This window comes from Acomys minous (genome assembly GCF_964271855.1).
Source record: "Acomys minous genome assembly, chromosome: 16".
Taxonomy (NCBI): domain Eukaryota; kingdom Metazoa; phylum Chordata; class Mammalia; order Rodentia; family Muridae; genus Acomys; species Acomys minous.
In genome coordinates, this window is record NC_140498.1 from 29271977 (window position 1) to 29292926 (window position 20950).

Sequence of the window (20950 nt, forward strand, 5' to 3'; positions counted from 1 at the left end):
AATGCTAATGCTGCTCAGAAGTGTCAGCATGCACTGCAGACTGTCTCCTGGACTCTGCAGCCCATTGCGTGGCTTTAGTCATTCAAATCTAATCCTATCAACCGAGGGAACAGGCCACTGGTTTGCTCTCTGCCTGCGCCACTCAAACTCAGCCATTAAAAACAACCTATTTTCTAAAATCAGACAGTGTGGAATACAGTTTTGGCAGCCAAAAGACACACTCCTATATTTAGAGCATACCAATGAGGAGGCTGATGGATTTCCTGCTTGATGGGTTATTCTTATTAAGATAAAATGTGTTGCAGCAGTACCTCAGAAACATGGAAGTCAACTAGTTTGTGAAAAAGTATGAGAGCTTAGACTTTCAAATTTAGGAAACAAAATGTGAAGAGAAGCCTTATAGCAAAGTACCTACTTATACTAGCATGCCTCCCCGTATTGATTTCTAATGTCGCAATATTTGGTAGAATAACTTATAATGGTGTTGTCAGGAGAATTTAGAAAGCTTTATAGTTTTGTGCAATGAGAGTATAACACGTGATGATAATTCAGTCCTACAAATAAACACTTTACATTGATGAGGTCTCTATCCTATAGGGTTAACTGTACTATGGGCCACAAACATGTACAGCAGGGCACTCCTATTATTAAGACATAACAATATGTTAAGGAAGGCAAGAGGAATGGGGAGATGGTTTAATGGTTGACGTGCTTGTTGTGGAATCACAGGGATCAGATACCCAGAACCCACATAAGTGCTGGGTGGGCTTGGCTTGTCCCTATAATCCCAGCCTTGGAAGGCAGGGTCAGTGCTCCCCAGAGCAAACTGTCCAGTGAGACGGTCATAGCCAGCAAGTTCTTGGTTGAGAGTGCCTGTGTCAATGAATACTGCGGAACTGTAATAGAGCATGATTCCCAACATCAACCTCAGGCCTTCACATGCAGGCAAAACCATGTATACACACACACATGTGACACACACACAAGAAAAAGAAAATATTAAGGGAAGGAAGGAAGGAAGGAAGGAAGGAAGGGAGAATAACCAGGTAGGGGAAGGGGATAGGGCAGAAGAGGGAGGGAGGGTAGAAACAGGAAGATACAAGAGAGGGGATTATAATCAGGATGTAATCTGAATAAATTGCAACAAATTAAAACTAAAAAAGAAGGAAAGATATATAAGCCATGATATCACAGCAAAGCACATGTGTGTCCATAGCAATATCCACAAAGCCATACAGACACATAGACAGGCCATCTTCAAGCCAATTTCCATCAAGGAATGATCCTGGGTGCTTGGGATATTTACTTCATTTTCTAGAACTTAGAGCTAAAGAGCCTTTGAGCAGAGTGTGGCATGATGGGAGGACACTGAAGGAACATAAAACTGGCCCTGTTATCTCTACCGTACAATACAGTACATACAGTGGGCTAGAAAGGCGTTTTTCCATAAATAATCACACACACACACACACACACACACACACACACACACACACACACACCCCTATGGACATTTGATTTTTGATAAGGAAGCGAAAACTATACAATGGAAAAAAGATAGCATCGTCAACAAGTGGTGCTGGTTTAACTGGATGCTTACTCATAGAAAAATGCAAATAGACCCCTATTTATCTCCCTGCACAAAACTAAAGTCCAAGTGGAATAGAGACCTCAAAATAAAACCAGACACACTAAATCTATTAGAAAAAAAGTGGGGAAGAGCCTTGAGCTCATTGGCACAGGAGACAACTTTCTGAACAGAACACCATTAGCTCAGGCTCTAAGATCAACAATTAATAAATGAGACCTCATGAAACTGAAAAGCTTCTGTAAGGCAAAGGACCTTGTCAAGAGAACAAAGCAACAGCCTACAGACTGGGAAAAGATCTTCACCAACCCTGCATCTGACGGAGGGCTAATATACAAAATATATAAAGAACTCAAGAAATTAAACACTAATAAACCAAATAATCCAATTTTAAAATGGTACAGAACTAAACAGAATTCTCAACAAGAATATTGAATGGCTGAGAAACAGTTAAAGAAATGCTCTACATTCCTAGTCATCAGCAAAATGCAAATCAAAATGACTCTGAAATTCCATCTTATACCTGTCAGAATGGTCAAGAGCAAAAACTCAAGTGACAGCACTATTATATTGTCTGCAAATAGGGATAATTTGACTTTCTCTTTTCCCATTTGCATCCGCTTGATCTCCTTTTGTGGTCTTATTGCTCTGGATAGAACTTCAAGAACTGTATTGAAGAGATATGGAGAAAGTGGGCAGCCTTGTCTGCTCCCTGATTTCCTTGAGTTCCTCTCCATTTAATTTGCTTTTGGCTATTGGGTTGCTTTATATAGCCTTTATTATGTTTAGGTATGTGCCTTGTATCCCTGATGTCTCCAAAACTTTAAACATGAATGGGTCTTAGATTTTGTCAAATAATTTTTGGCATCTAAGGAGATGACATGTGGTTTTTTCTTTCAGTTTGCTTATATGGTAGATTACATTGATGGATTTCCATATATTGAACCATCCCTGCATGCCTGGAATGTAGCCTACCTGATCATGGTGAATGATATCTTTGATGTGTTCTTGTATTCAGTTTGTAAGTAGTTTATTGAGTATTTTTTGCACCAATGTTTGTAAGAGAATGTCATCTGAAATTCTCTTTCTTTGTTAGGTTTAGGTATCAAGGTGACTCTGGCCTCATAGAATGGATTTGGTAATGTTCCATCCATTTCTATTTTATGGTGTAGTTTGAAGAATATCGGTATTAGCTCTTCTTTGAAGGTCTGATCGAATTCTGCTCTGAAATCATCTGGCCCTGGGCTTTTTTTGGTTCAGAGACTTTTAGTGACAGCTTCTATTTCTATAGGAGAAATAGGACTATTTAATTTGTTTATCTGATCTTGATTCAACTTTGGTGATTGGTAATGATCAAGAAATTTGTCCATTTCCCTTAGATTTTCAAATTTTGAGGCATATAAGCCTTTGATGTAGGACCTAATGATTCTTTGTATTTCTTCAGTGTCTGTTGTTATGTCTCCCTTTCATTTCTGATTTTGTTGATTTAGATAGTATCACTCTGCCTTTTAGTTAGTTTGGCTAATTGTTTGTCCATCTTGTTGATTTTCTCAAAGAACCATCTCCTGGTTTTGTTGATTTTTGAATTGTTCTCTTTGTTTCTAATTTATTGATTTCAGCTCTGAGTTTGATTATTTCCAGATGTCTACTCTTCTTGGGTGTTTCTGATTCTTTTTTTTTTCCCTAGGGCTTCCAGATGTGTTGTTAAGTTGCTATATGAAATGTTTCCAATTTCTTTATTAAGGCACTTAGTGCCATGAATTTTTCTCTTAGCACTGCTTTCAATATGTGGTATGTTGTTCCATCATTTACATTGAATATTAGGAAGTCTTTAATTTCTTTCCTGATCCAATTATCATTAAGTAGAGAGTTGTTTAATTTCCATGTGTGTGTAGGCTTTTTGTTATTTCTGTTGTTGTTGAAATCCACCTATAGTCCATAGTGATCTGATAGAATACAAGGTTTTATTTCAATCTTCTTGAATCTGTTGAAGCTTGCTTTGTGACCTACTATATGATCAATTTTGGAGAAGGTTCTATGAGGTGCTGAGAGGAAGGCATAATCTTTTGTGTTTGGGTGAAAAGTTCTGTAGATATCTGTTAGATCCTTTTTGATTCATGACATCAGTAAATGCCATTATCTCTTGATTAATTTCTGTTTCGTTGATGTATCCCTTGGTGAAAGTTGTGTGTTGAAGTCTCCCACTATCAATGTGTGGGGGTCGATGTGTGGTGTAAGCCTTGTTAATATTTCTTTTCCAAATGTGGGTGCCTCTGTATTGGGAGTATAGGTGTTCAGAATTGTGATGACATCTTGGTTTACTTTACCTTTGATGAGTATGAAATGTCCTTCCTCATCTCTTTTGATTAAGTTTGGTTGAAAGTCTATTTTATTAGATATTAAAACATCTACACCAGCTTGCTTCCTGTGTCCATTTGCTTGGAATACCAGCCTTTTCCACGCTTTCAGCCTGAGGTAATGTCTATCCTTGTGGCTAAGATGTGTTTCTTGAATGTTGGATATTGTTTATGCATCCATTCAGTTAGTCTGTGTCTTTTTATTGGAAAATTGAGACCCCTGATGATATTAATGACAAGTGACTGTTAAGTCCCTTGATTTTGATGTTGTTTTCAGTAGAGTGTTTGTGTGGTTATGTTTTTGCAATAGTGCAGTTATCTACTTCCTGTTTAATTTTGGTTGTAGTTTGTCACTTTGGTTTGGACTTTTCCTTCTATTAAATTCTGTAAGGCCAGATTTGTGGATAGGTACTGTATGAATTTGTTACTGTCATGGAATATCTTATTTTCTCCATCAATGGTTTTTGAAAGTTTCACAGGGTATAGTAGTCTGGAATGGCATCTGTGATCTCTTAGGGTTTGTAGGACCTCTGACCAGGCCCTTCTGGCTTTTTTTGTCTCTGTTGAGAAGTCGGATGTAATTCTGATAGATTTGCTACTATATGTTACTTGGTCCTTTTCCCTTGCCACTTTTAATATTTTTCTTTGTTCTGTATATTTTGTGTTTTGATTATTATGTGATGGGAGCATTTTATTTTCTGGTCTATTCTTTTTTTGTGTTCTGTAGGCCTCTTGCATCTTTATAGGCATCTCCTTCTTTAAATTGGGGAAATTTTCTTCTATGATTTTATTGAAAATATTGTCTGGGCGTTGGAGCCAGGAGTCTTCTCTTTCTTCAATGTCTATTATCCTCAGGTTTCATCTTTTCATGGTGTCCTTGATTTCATAGATGTTTTGTGTCAGGAATTTTTCAGATTTAGCATTTTCTTTGATGGTTGTTTCAAGTTCTTCTCGTATCTTCTTGTATCTTCTACTCCCAAGATTTGTTCCTCCATTTCTTGGATTCTGTTAGAGAAGCCCACTTCTGCATTACTTGCTTTCTTCTCTGAGTTCTCTCGTTCCTGGCTTTCTTCTGTCTGTATTTTTATCATTGTTTCCATTTTCATCTTCAAATCTTGAACTCTTTTATTGATTTCCTTCATCTCATTGTTTGTATTTTCCTCAATTTCTTCCAGTGCCTCTCTATAGGCCTTCAGATCTTGAATGGTTTTATTGATTTCCTTCATCTCATTGGTTGTATTTTGATGAACTTATTCCAGTGCCTCTCTATGGGCCTCTTTAATGTTTTCAATCTGTTTGGCTGCATCTTCCTGCATTTGTTTAGGGATTTTATTCATTTCTTCCATTATAATCTTTATTATTAAGGACTTGAAGTCATTTTCTTGTGTTTCAATTGTGTTTTTGAGTTCTCAGAGTTGATTTCTTTGGGATAGCTGGGATCTGGAGATGCCATATTGTTTTGGTTTTTGTTGTTTGTGTTTTTACACTGGCCTTTAGTCATCTTGCCATCTATGATTTTGGGAGGTAGTTTCTTGTGTCCTGCCCTGGATCAGGCAGGTGATCTGGTTCCAGCTCCAAGGGACTTTATTCCACATCATCAGCTCCCAATTGGGTCAGCAGAGGCCAGTGCTGGTGCTCTGCAGTCCAAGGATCAGTTTGAGGTAGTGTAGATAAAGCCGGTTATCCTGTCTTTGGCTGGGCTTTGAATACTGAGCCCTAAGGCAATGGGACTTTGGGGGCCTAGGCTCAGTCCACCCTAGAGTGCTGGAACCCCTACTGGCTTGTGGGGGTTCACTAGGATTCTGCCTGAACAGTGGGGTTTAGGTTTAGGCTGTGGAGTTTAGGTTCAGTCCTGCTTGTGAGAGCAGATACTGCCCTCTAGCCTGTGAGAGTTGGCTGGGCTCCCACCTGATCCCTTCAGGCCAGTTTAGTCCCATCTGGGCTTGCTCCAGCACTTCCACTGGGTTGCGACAGCACGTCAGGATCTGCCAGAGTTTGCGGGAATGGCTCCCTGTGTTGGGGCAGGTGGGTATGCTTCTGTGGGATCCCTTCAGGCTGGTTCAGACCCTCTCAAGAGTGTGGAAGCCCCTGCTGAGCTGCGGTGGCTAGCTAGGCATTTGCCTGATCCATTCAGGCCAGATCAGTTCTGCCCAAGTGTGTAGGAACAGTCCACTGGGATGGAGGTTTCCACCTAATCCATTCAGACCTTGCCACCTTAGATGGGTCAACCCATGTATGAAGGTTTGGAGCTATAGCTAGAGGGCATGTCCACAGCTGCCTGGGCCCCTGTGTGGGCCCTGCGTCCCTCCATGGACTGGCGGGCCCAGATCCACACTCTCAGGTTCCCCTGGGCCAGCCAGCTCTGGTGCTACTGTGTGCCCCACAGATCATTCAGAGAGGGAAACAGAGAGCACAGGTGAAGCATGCATATGCTCCACTATACTGGGCGTTGGCATTTGTGCCCACGTGGTCACCAGCCCCTGTGTACTCACGGGTTGGTCTGAGGTCAACACCACCCATTTTCCTGCGTTTTTCCCAGGCCAGTTGCTCCCGGCTGGTATTTCACCACCCACAGTTCAGTCTCAGATAACAAGCCCCTGATAGAGCTCACAGCAGAGCTTGTAGGCAGATACGAGTTCAGACTCTGGGAACTGGGCACCTGTCCTTCGTGGGCTAGTTGGGTTACCTGGGGCCAGACCCACCAGTGCTCTGCACTTTGTGGACCCCTCTCACCGAGGGCTCTTCAGGTCTTGTGGTCTGTAGCTCCCAGCCTGGCCTTTAGTTTCCATCAGATACTCTGCGTGTTCGGCACCACCATCTTGGACCTGCATAAAAATGTTTATATATATATATATATATATATATATATATATATATATATATATATATATATATATATATGGATAGTATAAGTTAGTGGGATAATAGTGAGAAAACTTCCTAGAAATGGAGCAAAAAGACTTCAGAGGATATTCATGGCTGCATTTGTTTTGTTTTGTTTTGTTTTGTTTTGTTTTTGTACGTGTCAGTTTTGTGGGGGGCAGAGGGCGGGGGTGGGGGGCGGGGGCGGGGGGGATTGAGATGGGATCTTGCTGTGCACTACAAGCAAATGATTCTCCAGCCTCCATCTCCAAGCGCTATTTATTGCAGGCATAACACTGCTCCACCTGGTCACATCTGCATTTATTTTCGTACCCATTTGTTTTGCTTGAGTGATCAGCTTGTAGCTGAACATCATTTTTTTCCCCTTCTTGATCATTCAGTTCCTAACTCTCTTGCTCTAGGACTCAATATTCCACCCCCAGGGCTGCCTCCACTGCAGAAAAGTTCCAGTTTGGTTTTACCATTTTGGTTTCAAATCCAATATCTCATTCTAAACATTAGTAAGTATTTCAATTCCCTGGGTTTAACTCTAGAAGAAGATAAAAATCAAGTCCAGTGAAAGAGAGGAGAGATACTGGTGTTTTGTTTTCATGCCAGTCTTGCCAAGAAAGAAGCAATCCACATGAGGTCAATGGCTGTGCTTTCTGTTCTTGACACCCAGGACTGCTCTAAATTTAATAAGGAGGCATAGAAAAAGGTCTCTCAAGTGAACAGATGAGTATGAGAATAGATAGATGAATGAACACATTTAACAAAGGTATTGTAACCTCTAACACTGCCAAGGTGACCTGGGGAAACGGTAAACGTTACAGCAGCATAAATGAAGATTTTGATGAGCACTGATTGTGTTTTTCAAGATTTGCTTTGGAAAATCTTAAGGAAGTCATCTGCAGCCAAAGTCCATTTCCCCAATTCAAACCGGAACAAAATCTGTTGCCACACTCTTTATACGCATACCTATATATGGAAGAATTTCCAACATGTATGGGGTAACCCTCAAAACCATCTCAACATGCGCCTTTCCATTGCCATGTCTATTTTATGGCAAACTTTTTCTTTTCTTTTTTGCAACAAGCAGATGGTATAACAGGATGAGTTCTTTTTCACTTACTGTTGTTAATTTTAGCAAGTAATACATACACATGGCTTGAAAGGACAGGGCCATTTGGTTGTGTTGTAACCAACCATCCAAAGTTACAAGTTCCTCCGGTTTAAGGTACAAGTCTTCCTGGCAATGTTCTGAAAGAATTTTGCAAGGAAAAGAACTAAGGAATCTTTGCAATAAAGTTGCAATAGTCAAGCATCCCAATGAGATTTCTTTGTTTATACTTTCCCATTTGGTGAACTTAAAAGTTTTCTTCAGAATCACTCATCAAAAGAAAATGAAATAAATCTTGCTTCCTTCTATTTGTTTTTATCTTCTTTTTTTTCTTCTTATAGGTTTGTCTTGTGGAACAGAAATAACTTAACGCTTAACACAGGTTAGGTCCACACATCTAGGCCTAAGTTATCACCTTACTCCACATGCTCAATAGCTAAGGCCTTAGCAACAAGGCACCCAGCTTTCAACTTCAATTTAGCAAATTTGTTTTTTTTCCTTGTTAGGGAAATGGTGTCTCTGTAATCCATATACACTGTGTTTCTTTGAAAGTATTCTTACCAAAGACTACACTGTCTTATAATAAATATACAACACAATATTCTTGAGTTTACTCTTTATCTAGCTAAACTCCATACCCATAGGAAATATTTCAAATGCTAAAACATCAATAATTAAAGATATACTCAAAAACAAATTTTCACAGTTTAAAAAAAAAAAGTATGAGAGTGAAGGTTGAATTCACGTACCATATTTCAGGAAAAATCAACAGAGGCCCCTAAACTATAAGCATCATGAGAAATATTTGGGAATTAAAACAATTTTTAGAAATAGAAAACAATTCATGCAAGCCAAAGCACGTCAGTTAATCAATGAACAAAAAAACTAAGCTAGACCAAGTGCTAACACTAAATTTTCTTTTGAAGAGAAAATATAGGCATGACCCAATAATTTGGTACCAAACCTGCCTCCTGTCTGTAACAGGAGCTTCCAGCTGTGCTGTGAGGGTAGTCTGTGAAGCATCACTCAGAGAGTCCTACTTGAGGATGTGCTCCAGCCAGCTGAAGGATGAAGCAACATTAGGAACAAAACAGAGAAAGGCACAACATAAAGTGAGTTCTTGTACATAGCTGACAACAAACAATTCAGCTTGTCTGTGTGTTACCAAGCGCAGTTGAAGGTAAAGCTTGAACTTACAGCATCTTCCCTCAAATGTTCTTCTGGAGGTATTTCTCCATCACATGAAATAAGTTTGTTCTCCTTTCTCAGAAATGCAGATCAGATTGGGAGGCATAGAGGAAAGGGAAGCAGCGGACAGGATGTAATGTATGATGTAAGAATAAGTAATTTTTTTAAAAAGAAGAAAAAAGAAATGCAGATAAAAAATCACGGGTTCCCAAATTTAAGATAAACATGCATGCCTTTAGTGCCCCTCCAGCACTCAGGAGGTAGAGAGAGGTGGATCGCTGTGAGTTTGGGGCCAGCCTAGCCTACAAAGCGAGAGTCCAGGACAGCCAAGGCTAACACAGAGAGACCCTGTCTTGAAAAACCAAAAAGGAAAAAGAAAAAAAGAACTCATAATTTGACCAAAACTTATGGCCTTATTATTCTTTAAAAGGATAATAGAAGTCACTGTTGTAATACAAAAACTGCTCTAACATAAATAACAGACACACTTAGAAATATAATTAAAAATAACTGATCATTGTCCAGAGGAGAAACTGCAAAGTCCAGGGGAAAGTCTGTTATATCTGTCCTCTAAGACCATGAATATGATGTTTACATTGAGCAGACAAAAAACAGTAACTATCACAAAAACTTTGAATATTGGCTGCTAGCACTCAACTTGGGAGTTTCTGCTTTTATTTAACATGAGGCACTCAAAATAATTGAAAAGTGTTGTAGTAAGAAAATATTTCCCACTTGTGAGGTAACAGGATTTATCCACAGTGGCACTGTTCCTTTCACTGGGTGTTAAGAGGAAAATGCAATTCAGATTAGCCAAGCAGATGGGTTCATGTGATGCTTCAAATTTCCAAAATTCTATAGCAGGGAATTTTTCTAAATTGCACATGAGTATATGAACACCTTCTGTATTTGCTTCTGATGCCAAAGATATAGTTTTAATAATAAAAATCCCACAAAATGACTGACCAGTCCAATGATGCTCATGGCAAGCATAATGGTTAATCAGGAGATTGGATGTGGCCTACAGCCTCAGAACAAGACACAGGCATCCAAGAGCCCAATTCCCCTACTAACAGGACCCATAGTCACATGGCAAGACAGACAAAGAGGACATAGAGCTGTCCCAAGGACTATTGCAATAAAGTCACAAAGAAACTCTGTTTCATTCTAAAGATTTTTTTAAACCACTAAATACATTTTCATCTGAAGTTTAACAGGAAAGGTACACAGAGTTTAAATTCTAGAGTCAGAAAAGTGTAAGTTCTAACTCTCTATTTGTTCATTGCCAACATAAACACAATTCAAAGAATGCTTATGACATTTTAATTTAGGATATGGAACCCATACAATTAACCTATAAGTATTGTCCATGATATTCCCTGACCAACTTAGAAAAAAAAAAGTTGAGGGAAGGTATTTACTATATGACATAAGTACAAATATCCATCATTAAAGATTTATTGTAGATGTGTTACATGTTCAAATTTAGGGAGTCATGACATGTTTTAAAACCAAGCATTCACCACATTATTGAAATAGTAAATTCCTGAAGGTCATGGACCAAAATTAAGAGTATATTCAAGATTAGAAAAGAAGAAATCTGCAGCAAGAGGGACCAAGAGCTTTGAGGAGGAAGAGGAGGCATAAGGAATAAGTAAATGGGAAAGAGAAGAAGGGAGGGTAGAGCAGACAGCAGAAAAAGGTAGCAGTGCAAGAGATAGATAGATAGATGGGCAGAAAGTAAGGAGGAGAGATAGTAAGATAGATGCACGGAGAGGGAGAGGGGGAAAACAGATGGGAAGAGATAACGTGACAGAAAATCCAGAGACACAGGGACAGAGGAAACGGAGATTAAATCTTTGCAACAAACAAGTCCCTATACCGCATTACTTGTCATATATCCTTTTAATGACCAGGAGACGCCTCACTATTTTCACTGAAAAGGAAGGAGTTTCGGGGAGATCAGAGTGCCGAATTCTGCCAATGACAGTCAAGACTTGAGGCTGGTTCTTCCCGTCCTGCACTTAGTCCTGTGTAAGGACGTTCTGGTAAAAGTACAGACAAACTAGATCATGTGTGAAGGCTGGTCCTGCTGATGAAAATGGAGTATGCTTCTGTCCAGGAACCTCTGAATGTAAATATTATGGTAAGAGTCTAAATTTTTGTGAATTCCAAGATTGAAAGTTAATGTCTCATTAACTCCTCCCTTTTCCCCTAAACATTTCAGAATTTGCAAAAGTGCCAAGGACCCAGGCAAGACTATAATTTCCTTCATATATTCCTTTCTCATCTTCCTGGGAGCCCCAGAAGTTCTGTTTCTTCCACAGGGGAGCATTGATTTCATTGGTATTCACTCAAAGTAGGTAAGGTCACAGCTCAGGAGATTGGAAATGCATTGTTTAAAGAGCACAGTTTGTATCTTGCTTTGGAGAGAAGATCTTTAAAGATGTCCTGGCTTAGCTGACTTTTCTTTCCCCTCCTGCATCCAAGGAACACCCTCAAGGGAGAAAGTCAATTTCAAATCTTCACACTGCAGAGGCTCTGGGCAGCCCGCTGCAGAATGCAGATCAGCATGCCTTTGCCTTTGAGATAAACAGCGTCTGTGAAGAGTTTTGAAAGAAAAGTTTTGAGCAATCCTACTTGCCAGGGTGTCTGATTTGGGGAAGCTTTTCTTATTTCATTGTAAATAATTTTTAACTTCTCTGTCGATGTCAGGTCTCACCAAGAAGCAATATACCCATCAAAAGCCAATAGGCTCCTATTTGAAGGCCAACTTGAGGAGTCACCAAAGTTTTTTATTTCACATATATAAAACCTCCCCAAAACTTTGCATTTGTCTCAGAAAAATTTGCAATTAGTATTCTGGTTGTTTTTTTTTTTTTTCATTCTTTCTTTAATTTTTATCCTTTTTTTTTTTTTTCAGCAAAAGCATTTCCATGGCAACAAGACTGCTTGAGCATTTTTTTTACTTGTAACCACTTTTGATTGGAAATTTTCTTCATGAAAACCCAGGTATATGAGTCTATAAAATAGATAAACAAACCTAACATTTACTGACAATAAATCACAGGAGATATGTTTGAAAACAATTCTTGCTATGCATATAATTATACTACTTATGAAAGATTAAAGCAAATATGCATTCTAGTAAGGCAGATGTGCAGATTATTTTTACATTATCACCTAACTCTTGGGCGAACACTTGATGCTACACGATGAACTGCATCTTCACAGTCCCTCAGAGTTGATATGAACTTTGATTTTGTAGTCATTGGTGCTGGAAATGCCACTTTGCACATATTAGTACACAGTGACACAAGTGTGCTCAGAGCCATTCAGAAACTGACACATTCACTGAACATTATTATGAAACTCAAAGCAACTACTCAAATAGAATATTTTTAATTAAACATTCTAGACAACAGTTACACAAACCTGATACTTGCCTGCTGAAGAATGACAGTCAGAGCATATTAAAAAACCTTTGTTTTCCACAATTAAAACAATGTGCTTCTATAAGAGTAGAAAACTTGGGCTGGAGAGATGGCTCAGAGGTTAAGAGCACTAACTGCTCTTCCAGAGGTCCTGAGTTCAATTCCCAGCAACCATATGGTGGCTCACAGCCATCTATAATGTGATCTGGTGCCCTCTTTTGGCCTGCAGGTGGGCAGGCAGGCAGAACACTCTATAAATAATAATAAATAAATAAATCTTTTTTTAAAAAAAAGAGTGGAAAACTTTGTATATTCAATAGAACACTGCAATTCACAACATACAGGAGTCTTTGCTCTGAGCCAAGGTGTTTCAGGCAGTTATTGGTTTCAGGTGTAATAACAGCATGCACAGCACAAAGGGAACAGGTTTGTTCATACCCAAGGCTTCAGTGAAGTTGCATTATACCAGACAGGCTAATGCTGTCATAAGAACCTCAGCTTCACTGCACAATTGATTTTGAATTAGTGTGTGGTCATTGTGTGATCCACATTCTGAAGGTGCTAGACACTATAAAATGTTGTTCTTTAATATGTTTTTATTCTTGTCTTCTTTTTATGGTGCTAGGAACCATCCCTAGGGCTTCTTGTATCCAAGGCAAACGCTGAGCTACATGCCTATCCCTGAAGACTGTTCTTTAAGTGACATGAGTTAGAATCAGGCCATGCCTCCCTGCACCCCATCCTGAGACCAAGAGTCAAGAAACAGTTTATCTGTGGCCTAATAGAGTCCCCTGGTTTAGAGTCCTACCTAGTACCTGGCTCCTCCATGCTCTTTGTCACATACCCTGTGCTAATAAGTCACACGATATGAAACTTCCCACCACCCCTAAAAGGTAATAAAAAGCCAAGCTTTTGTTCTGGGGATTAGTTTAAGTCTCCTCAGGGATATTGCTCCAGAAGTTGGTCTGGGAATGAAGGCTGCTTGCTAAAGAGTCTCCAGTGTCCTCACCAAACCCTCTTACATCAGTGTGCATGCTCTCTCTCTCTCTCTCACTCTTTGTGTAAAATTTTAAAAGTCAAAACAAAAGACACACATACAAAAAAAATGGCGTCCATTTGTGTTGGCCAACTACTACATGTTTTCATTTTTAATGAAGCTCCTCTCCAGGCTTTTAAAAGGAATCCTCTTCTTCTTTTTAGGCCCCAAACATTTTTAGATCTCCATATATTGTGGTGTTTAGATCCCCATATATTGTGGTATCGTGGTGAGGTATTCTGTCTAATACTTCTCGACACCTCTAGAGCCAATGATGGCCTTGAAGTCCTCTCCTTCCAATAACACTCCTTAGAGGTAGTTCTATGTCACCTTCTTTTATGGCCTGACGGCTGCTGTTTTTACCACTGTTTTGTGCATGAGAAATGCATTATCCTAATTTGCTGAGCAAAAATCTTAGCGAGTCTTCAAAGTAGCTGCATGCTAGTACACAATCACAGGCAGTGTAAAAGCCAGCAGCAGTGACACACACCTTCTTAGCATCTCCCGGAGTAGCAGTCTTTATCATGCTGTATTAGAACACAGATGCTGTGAGTTTTTATCAAATGTGAGGGCCATGCCTGAAGCTTCCAAGGAGCTCTTTTCTGAGTGAGAGACCAGGGAATCCATCCTCACCTATACTTCCACTCGGACAAGCGCTAAGCTCTCAAAAGCCATAGGGAAGGACCGCCTGTAAAAGAACAAGCCCGTATTCCCAGAATGATGCTGCTGTTGGTTTTTCACACACTCGTCCACTGCATCCTTGCAATATCCTCCCTGAGGGTAATAGCAGAATCTGCCATCTTTCACAAAAGTGGAAAGGCGGGGCCCTGTCAAGACATGGTGGAGTTTGAGTCCAGAGACTGTATTCATAGAATATATATAAAAAAAAGTTGTATGCCTCAATATTCCCCAGAAGAGAAAACATGGCATTTACATTCTGCCCTCTGTAACTGTGGCTTCCACATCCATAGCTCCAACAGGTAGGAAATATTTGGGGGCAGGTTTGAGGTATGTTTGGGGTGTAGTAAGCAGGATTCCAAGCAAGCCGCTTTAGGATGCGGGTCAGAAGCCCAGACAAAGCCAGTCCAAGATATTTCTGGAAGTTCATTGAAAGAAACATTAGTTAAGGCCACAAGGATAGTATATTCACACCTCATTGTTAGGGTTTCCCATCTGTCCCTCCCCTGTCATTGACGTCAGAAGAAATGGCATTATCATTCCTCTACCAGGTTTTTCAAGCCAGAAATCGTATCCATGATTGTCTCTGCTTCCTTCCCATTACTCCCAATCTTCCCTTTCATTGCCATATCTCTTCTAGTTCTAAACGTATCTTCTCTCTACTACTTTCCCTCATCGCCACGGCTCCTACCAATGTCCAGGACACCAGCATCTCTTGTCTAGGTTATTACAATCATTCTCAAGTTGGGTTCTTTCTGTTATTTGTATCATTGTCCAATCTTGTTTCTCTACACCAACGTGCTACTTTAAAAACCACGAAAAGTGCGTAAGTCCCCAGATTAAACCCTTTCCGTGCTTTTCCCTTACATTGATAAAGTCATCCGAGCTGGTTAGTTGGCTTCCAGAAATGCTGGCATTCAGGTAGCTCCCTCGCCTTCTATTCCCTTTGGCCTCGGCCTACCCTTCTCTCCCTCACCACTGGCATTCACGCAAGCTTTTCTTCCATTCTAACTCACCTCAGAACTTGTAAGTACACTTAACACATTACCAAGACTACCCTTCCACCATCCTTTAAACGACGAGCTCAGCATGTCCACGTATCCTACACACCAACCCAATCAGAAAGGAAGCATCTCATGCACACGAGAGCACAAGCTCTGGCTGTGAATGACACAGAAGGGAAAGATGAGAAAAATCCAGCAAGTAGATCTTCCCTTTTGCCTGCCACATGGGGTCTGGATGATAAACATCTGGATGACCTGGTTTTTTGGAGATGGATATATGGTCACTAAAAGAATAACAGTAATTATATCGCCACCAATGTTATCGTGAACCAACGCCAGTTAACTAGAGATGCAATTACAATGAATTTGCAGAGATTCTCTGGGGTAAGGAATTGTGTTTTTCCAGTCTTCAGGAAGCCTTAAAGGACATGCTTGGTTTTTAATTTGGAGTTTTTGTTTTTGTTTTGTTTTTTACTATCCTGACAGGCTGGCAAGTTTTTTAGAAACAACGATTTTAAGTGATAAGTTTGTATTGCAGAGTTATTGTTTTCTAGTAAGTTTCTCATATTCACATTACAGATCTGAGTTCCTTTTAACAACTCTTACAGCAGGAAGCCCTATCAGACTGAAAAGGGTATATAAGTGATCGGAAAGTGACCTACTTTCCTATCTTTCATTAACCAGCTTTTCTTTTCTCAACCAGGTTCAATTCTATTGTAGACCAGGTATACCTTTCAGTCGCTCTAAAGGCAAATAAAGAGCTGCACTTAGAAAATACTCAGGAGCTTTCTTAATTTTAAGAAGCTTCTTACAACCTGACTTTGTTTTTGTTTTGCTTTGTTTTTTAAAGAAACCAAGAATCCTATAAAGGAGAAAGCAAAAATAAATGGGTATATCCAGATATGGGGTGCTGAAGTCACAGAAAGATGAGGTGAATCATTGAGTAAACAGACGAGGCCACAAAAGAACAGCAGCTGGACTCACAGTGGTTGCTAGAGCAACCAGAGGAAGAAGAGCCAGGCAGATGGGACCTAGTATTTATAGAGTATGATGGCAAGTGGTAAGGTCTTAGTGCTTAATGGAGGGGGCGTGTGAACTGATTTTAAAAAGACACTGCTTCTCTAATTAGCCTTCCTAGGTAAGAAGGGAGCCTAAAGCTGCTAAAAGGCTGTTGAACTAATGATTTAAGGCAGTGGTCTTAACCTGAGGTCGTGAACTCTCTAGGGGCCACATATCAGATACCCTGCATATCAGATATTTAGATTATAATTCATAAAAGCAGCAAAATTACAGTTATGAAGTAGCAATGAAATAATTTTATGGTTGGGGGTCACCACAGCATGAATGTTGTAAAAGGGTTAAAGAATTAGGAAGGTTATATCTACACAGGGGTTCTAGGTTTACTGCATGCATTGTCCTTGGTTGGCGTAACAGTTTGTGCAGGCCCTCCTGGGTTCAGATCCGCCTGCCTTGATGGTCTCCTTCTGGGGCTCCAGAACCCTCTGGGTCCTTCCATCCCCCAATTCTTTCACACCACTCTCAGTGCTCCACCAGGAGTCCAGCAGCTGGTTCAAGCATCTGTCCCAATATGGACAGCTCATTGTGGGGAGAATGGGGACTGTCTCTGACATGAACCCTGGTGTCCCTGATTTGATCACTTCCCCTTGGTAGGAAGGGCCCCCGGCCAGCACAGAGGAAGGGGAAGCAGCAATCTGGGTGAGACCTGATGGGCTGTGGTCATATGGTGGGGAAAGTCTGCTTCTGTCAGAGGTCTAGGGTCGGGGAAATAGTGCAGAAGAGCGAAGGAGGGTGGGAACTGGAAAATACAAGCTGGGGAACAACAACAGGTATGTAACCTCAATAAATTATAATAAACTAAAATTTAAAAAATATTAGGAAGGTTGAGAGAACCACTGATATAAGGTTTTCCCAAGTTCCAATAAAGTAACTGATACACTCTTCAACCTACATGTGGTATCATATGTGAAAGGGTACTAATACATTCTGGATAGATAGTTTTAAAATACCAAATGGAAAATATATTTGTAGGAAACACAATTATCTTTTTTTTTTATGTGTGTATTCTTTTCTCTTTTAATTAACTTATTTATTTGCTCACTTTACATCCCAATCATAGCCTCTTCCTCCCTTTCCTTCCCCTATCACCCTTACTCCTCAGAAAAGGGGAGCTCTTCCCCCACCAACCCACCCCTGCACATCAAGTCATCAGGACTGAGCATTTCCTCATCCCTTATGGCCTGTGATCTTTAAGGCACCATTAAGACAGTAGGCAGAGGACATCACTGCTTAAAGACAATCGGGTATGTTTTTGTTGCAATGATAAGAAATCCTGACAAAGAGAGACGTAGGGAAGAAGGGGACTGTGTCAGTTTACAGTTTCAGAAGTAATATCTTCTGTCATGGTGGAGAAAGCACAACACACACACAGGCATGGTTCTGGAAGCAGGAAGCTGGCTCACCACCAGGTCATCTGAACACAGGAAGCAAAGGAGAAAAACAGGAAGTAGAGCAAGGCTGTAAAGCCTCAAGGCCCACCCTTGCTTACCTCTAGCAAGGTTCAACCTCCTAGGGGTTCTACAGTGTTCTCAAATCGCCCCACCTATAGGGCCCAACTGTTCAGATGCATGAGCTATAGAGAAAATTTCTCATTCAAACCACTACAAACAGTGAAGCCCTTCTAACTGATCCCCGTATCTACTTTCATAAAGGATGTAATCCTGGGTTTATCAGAAATGCATTGGCCGCTTATTATATTTGCTACCTTAAGGAGGCCCTATCATTTTAAAGGCCCTAGTTTCCATTAAATGCACAGATAATATTCTAGTAGAATAACTAAAACATATTGTAATGTGGTTGCATCTACCTTTGATCCTTTCTTTTTCTTTCTATTAATATTTCACCAGTCATAAAGTCAGTCAGTAGTCTGGGTAGGTTAATGCTACCTCAATAACTTTCTCTCCAACCTCTCCCTCCGTTCCAAACACACCAATCTATTATTCATTTCCCATTCTTTATTATGCTCCTATATGAATAAGGGAATACCTATTGGCTTAATGTACTAGATGGGTCCCATCCCCTAACCATATGATCAGAGGCACTTGACCTGTTACCGGGTAAGAATGAATTAATACTTGAAAGTGTATGAGAGTGGCAAAAGACATTACTTGTGTTGATAAAGACAACGTAGTAGGAGATATAAATCACTTTGACCTTGTAAAGAGATGACTTCCAGCTGCCAGGGTAGCACAAAACCTTGAGAATAAGATGTTGCATGCATGGGACATTGAGTCCAGGGGCACAGGGAAAGTCACACGTCCAAAGACACTGTTTGTGTGTTTATCTTTACTTGAAGTAAATTTATCGTGAAGAAATTAAATTTCTTTGTTCAAATTACTTGCATTTATTACTAATTATTATTATTATTATTATTATTATTACTACTACTACTACTTCACACTCAAAAGACGTTTGACATGACAGTGTGACATGCAGGCCTAGCCAGGCAGCATATATATGCTCTTCAGATTTCAGTGACTAGGATTCAGGGATGCCCAGCAAGAACCAAGATAGTGCCTCCCAGTACTGAGCAGACAGTAATTCCAGAAGAAAGAAAAGAAAAAGAAAAAAAAAGGCTCTCTTGCTCTCCCTATAGTTGCTAAGAAATCATTACCAAAAAGAAAAAAGAAAAAAGCCTGTCTTTGTATCTTTCCTTGAATTATGAAATCTTGATATGCCAACCGCAAATGTTGGGGGCCTCTGATTTCCAGGTGTCTGAGATATTCCTCTCACTTATCTAGTTTAAAATGTGGTTTTGGCTACTTACAAATGAAAAAGTCTAGACAAGTCCCCATAAGCCAGATACTGGGATGAAACTTTTATGCACATGGGAAACAGGTATTAGCCCCGTTTTTAAGTGGGAAGATGGCCCTAACAAGTTAAATGACTTGTCTAAGGTCACACTGCAAGCACTTGAGAGCTCTGGAGCATAACCTTTTGTCATTAATCACTGGGTTAAGTGGCTTCCAGGTGACTTCTTCAGCTATCCGGGATTCTCAGCTTCTGATTTAGGAGCTGAGACCCATGAGATGGGATGGGATGGGATGGGGCGTTGCAGGTATGACGGATGGTCTCACCAGCACATCCTCAGAAAAAAAAAAAATACCATGAAAGGTTTTGTCTGTTAGCTCTTCAGCAAAGCTCACAACAGCCATGGGTGCTGTTTGTCACTGTCAAACTCAAGTCATCCTACATTATTCATTGTCCTCCAAAACTAAGCAGGCCTCCCAGGGGAATATTTACTCCCTGGCTCAAGGGAATGTGTAATGATGGTATCCAAAGCTGAGTCAGCTGCACGGTCACCTTCTGCTGCCTGTAAACGACATGACTGGCAGAAAGCACGAGCATGCCTAACAGTCGTGCACGCTAGGGCTATTCGTATCTAGAAAACAGGTGTGATTGGGGAGAATCTTAGTATGGAAAGTAGTAGTAGTTTAGCAGCAGTCGGAATGGCTTCAAGTAAAGCCCCAGATGGGAAGCCCATCCCCTCCTAGGGTACAGTATGAAGTAATGTCCTAGCCCCTCAGATTCTTTCCACTTTGTCAAAATAAAGAAAAAAATCTCAATGGGGTGGGTTTGGTCACCCATTGTTCCTGTCCTCCTCGGTTAGTACAGATTCTGGATGACATCTAGAGCAGGCCCTTGTTTATTTCCTCCAGTAAGATGAGTTCCTTCATTTTGGCTGTAAGAGTTCAGCATAAGCCATTGGACCTACCCTGCTCCTCAGGGTATGGCAATGAGTATGCTCAGTACAACTGTTTATCCATGTGTATCTTTCCTACTGCACTCCAACACCAAAGGCTCTGAGCCTGTGAGATGGCTCCCCAGATAAAAACCTGTGCCCCTAAGACAAAGCACATGCCATCAATCTGAGCTTGATCTCTAGGAGTCTCATAGTGGGACAGAACTAATTCCCCAATCGTGCTTGAACTTACACATACATACACACACACACACACACACACACACACACACACACACACACACACACATATACTATGGCAGACATGCACTAATATACATACTAAATAAATGTAACATAAATTTGTTATTTTACAATCTGGAGAATATAAGCCAAAATGAGATTTAAATAAATTAAACTAAGCTCATGGCAGGGTTAGATTTTTATAACACCTCCAAAAAAAGAGTCTGTCTTGGACTCTTACGGCTTCCAGTGGCTTCCGCATTCTGTGGCTCTTGGCAGCATCTCTCTAGTCACTCTTTTTGTCATCAGGTTACTTTGTCCCACCTTTGATCTTTTTGCCTTTCTTATCAGGATCATTAAGAAGAATATCCTGCACAGGCCAAGGGGAACGGAGGAGAAACTGAACTGAAAGTCCAGCCCCCCAAGACTAGCTTTCATAGTGCCATAAGTCCCTACACAAAGTCAAGCAAACAAAACCCTACCTTAGTCCCTAATGACAAAGGAAAAGAAAGCATTAAGATGTCTAAGTTGTTCCTCGGCCCTGTGCCCTTCACAGCAAAGGCTTAGAAGGAATGAAAACTGCCTTGTGACCTTGGGAGTTTTCTCATGTAGTGCACATTGAGAAAACTAGCTCATTTAGACACCAATAAAATTAAAAAAAAAAATGATGAGTGCCTCTGC